Source organism: Dreissena polymorpha, chromosome 4 (genome assembly GCF_020536995.1).
Source record: "Dreissena polymorpha isolate Duluth1 chromosome 4, UMN_Dpol_1.0, whole genome shotgun sequence".
Classification (NCBI taxonomy): domain Eukaryota; kingdom Metazoa; phylum Mollusca; class Bivalvia; order Myida; family Dreissenidae; genus Dreissena; species Dreissena polymorpha.
The window spans coordinates 32,566,220-32,569,884 of NC_068358.1; the positions used below are offsets into that span (position 1 = coordinate 32,566,220).

Sequence of the window (3,665 nt, forward strand, 5' to 3'; positions counted from 1 at the left end):
GAAAAGCTAAACAAAAACGCGACACGACGGGTTCAAACTTAAACACAAAAAAACATTGAACGAGTGGAAGGGACAAGTCATGTGGCTAATCGTTGAAAAGATTGAAGGGGAGACCCGTTTTAATTGTGAAATATGTAAAAATTCATCTAAGGCATGCAATCTAAGCACAGTTTGGGCATATGAAGGTATTTGAAAAATAAAATTGTATAATACTGAAAAGACACTGTTGAACTCGTATAAATAAAGTTGCTAGTATGTTTATTTTGATTTTTTTTGTATGAAAATAACCATTATTATTTATTTTTAGGTCATTTATAAAAAATAACAATTATTTTCTAAAATTTAGTAGTAACGTTAAGAATAAAATTTCATAGTTAAGAATTCTTTTTGAAAATCTGCTAGTAATTTAAGAATTTCACAAAACCTTATCTGGAGCTCTGCATAGCTGATGACGCTGATGATGATCCTGACTGGGAACCAGAAGATGATTCGGATGAGGAATATGCATCAGAAGATGAAGAAAACATTTGGAAAGTGTTTTTGAAAACTGCCATAAGTAGAGTGAAAACTAATGTTTACTACATTATGTGTCCATATAATGATCATTTATGTGTTACTCTTATTCGAACACGAATATTTTCAGTAAGATACTTATTATACGTATATCCCTTTGAAGAAGTGGCACAGTCAATATGTTTGTCCATCTGTTTGCGTGAAACTTAATGCCTCAGTCATCAGGTTGCAATGTGTTGACGATTTTGTAGTAACTTGGTACAAATGCTAAATATCATAAGGCAAGGTGTTGTGTGCACTAAGAGGTAAAATGTCATATTTGAGTGGCGTCCTGCAAAACTGGAATGTTGAGGCATCCGTGCCCAATACACCCATGTATTGTATAAATGAACCACAATTCTTTTTCTGGAGAATTCCACTGTGTGTTTTTAAATAATGATAATTGTAATGTATCTTACTTTTCATGTATTGTATTTTCAGAATGAGATTGATTATATTTTATCTACATATTGTAATATATATTTCAATTGTGTTTCATTAACATCAGTTATTCCTGGTCAATATGACATCAACTTTATATCAACTGCTTGTGTAAAAAGAAATTATAAAGTGGGGCCTAGTAACTAGTGCATAACAATAAAAAGTGCCTGTGGTGTATACATGTATGTCTAAGAAGTCTAAGCTGTAACAAAGTATTTATTACCTTTACATAGTCTTAACCCTAATAACCTAGAATGTTTGTACAGGGCAGACTGAAGTGAACAGATTGACAGGCCAAACCTAGTGTTTGACAGATGCACCATCACCAATAACTCCATCAGAGGAGGACAGCTGAGAGTCACAATTTAATGTGGAACGGGGCATGGTCGGACATGGGAAAGTTCACCGAATGTATGTTGAACACCATTAATAAACTTGGTAGTGGCAGGGGTCATGTTTTTAATGGAGTTTCTGCCTTAGAAAATTTGTAAACTGTTAAAGTTTCGTGAAAGTTAGCATTGTATCATTCAGGACATACATTTGACTTCAATTGATTTACATATTGCCAGCGGTGGACAATCTTTGGAAAAAGACACAAGCACACCTTTTTGAGACCGTTAAATCGTTAAGTCTGGGAGGGGATGCTCACCTGGACACACAGCAAAGTACAGCTCGTCCTTGACTTAAACCGGTCCTTGATGCACAGCTTGTTCAGGTACTTAAACTTTATTTCTTTTATTGGCTAGCCAGTTTGTCTTTGACAAAGAGCCTGCTCATTCTAGTAAGGCTAGTAAGGGGATCTTAGTCCAAATTTCTGGTGAAAAGCCAGGCTAGGGGAACCCTTGTCCAAATTGTTCATGAAATTTGGGTAGGCTACGGGAACCCATGTCCTAATTTTTCATGAAATGTGCCTAGACAAAGAGAACCTATGTCCAAATTGTTTATGAAATGCCAGGCTACTAGGGGAACCCATGCCAAAATATTTTACAAAAAAGCAGAGCCTTAGGGGAACCGGCCATGCCCAAAACTTTAGAAAAAGTCCATAGTAGGTGAACATATGACCATTTTTCGAAATAATGTTTTTAGGGTTACACAGGCCTATCTTAGTAAGGCGGACGATGGTATACAATTACTGCAGAACAAAATTTGAACAAATGGGCATTGATGTTAAGGCTAGAAATGTATGCAACTATTTTGTACTGTTCATATTTTAAGAAACTTTGTGTTTCAGAAATTGATATAATTATCCTGCTTTTAAAAGTGTAGTATTTGCCATTGTAACAGTATTTTTTACCTTTTCAGGAAGACCATGGACAAAGAAATTGATATAATTATCCTGCTTTTAAAAGTGTAGTATTTGCCATTGTAACAGTATTTTTTACCTTTTCAGGAGGACCATGGACAAGACTTGAGGATGACAAACTTTATGATCTACCAATTGGAACAATAGTATACCAGGTATCATTTAATGAAATCCTTGAAATATTATAAATTAAAATGCACAGTTGTTAAAAAAGATTACTCATTGTGCAAACATGTTATGCAAAAACAAGGTTGTGCAATATTTAATTAAAGATATGAAATTAAAAACTATCCTCCCAAATAATATCAAAATTCATGGCTGTCTGGCAGTTATCTGTCGGGCTTTATAAATTCTGTGGTTCAGAATATTATATTTTTTTCATGTGGAAATATTTTACAGTGGTACATATAAGTTTTATACTGGCAGTTCAAACTTGTTAAACCCTGAAGCATGTGGACATTGAAAACATGTTTTTGAGCTTTTTTCCTGCTCCTGTGAACATTTTTTCAGTCAGAATCTGAGTATCTACAAACAAACAAAATCTCGCCTTATGATACATTTTTCAATTCATTTGAAATACATGTATTAAAAAAATAAGAATGCTTTTTCATTATTCTTATATTGTAGTTTCCTGATACGAAGTATTTTTGACTGGAGTGTATAAAGGATTAGACTGTTGAGGAGATGTAAACAGCAACTCCGCTGCAAAAATCTTATGTAAAGAATGCATTTGAAGTTATGATGAAACAGACTCCAGTTTCTCTAATTCATAAAAACATCTAGGTATACATGTACATCTATAAATGTGATATACAAATTTCTAAACTATATAATATTCACATGGTCTGTGACACTGACTATATATATATATATGTGTGTGTGAAAATCAGTGCTATTAAGAGTTTAATCAATTTTATCATTCTATATAATTATTAATATTTGTACAGTGACATCAGAATATATTTTCAACAAATAATCAAGTGTTCAAATAAATTCAGTTAATTCTTTTAAAGCGGGTATATACGATTTTGTCAAATATTTATGAATTTATATAAAATGTGTAAAAAACTTATTATATATATATATTTCAATATAAATTAAAATAAAAGTTAAGAAGAACATGTGTCGAAAAATGCGAAATAAGCCAGATTTAATTCTGAAATTGAAAACGGCTGTACAGCCGAAATCGCCAGCATGTATACCATACATGTACGATGTGAATCTAAACTTAGTTTAACTGTTTATTTGAATTTCTGCAACGATATCTATTCATACGACACACGAACACTAACTCCGATCCGAATACAAAGACGAATGCTTCGGTTATTTTAGGAAAATATGTACGTCACAATCGGCTCGGGGCGCTAAT

The 3,665-nt window shown here is 33.0% G+C and overlaps 1 long non-coding RNA gene across 1 annotated transcript; it reads left to right on the forward strand.

Moving 5' to 3' along the window:
- Positions 1 to 1,568: 1,568 nt before the first annotated feature.
- LOC127876743 (uncharacterized) lies at positions 1,569 to 3,024 on the forward strand. Its single transcript, XR_008048057.1, has 3 exons — positions 1,569 to 1,708; positions 2,384 to 2,451; positions 2,924 to 3,024. It is a non-coding gene; the product is annotated as an uncharacterized LOC127876743 (long non-coding RNA).
- The last annotated feature ends 641 nt before the right edge of the window (positions 3,025 to 3,665 follow it).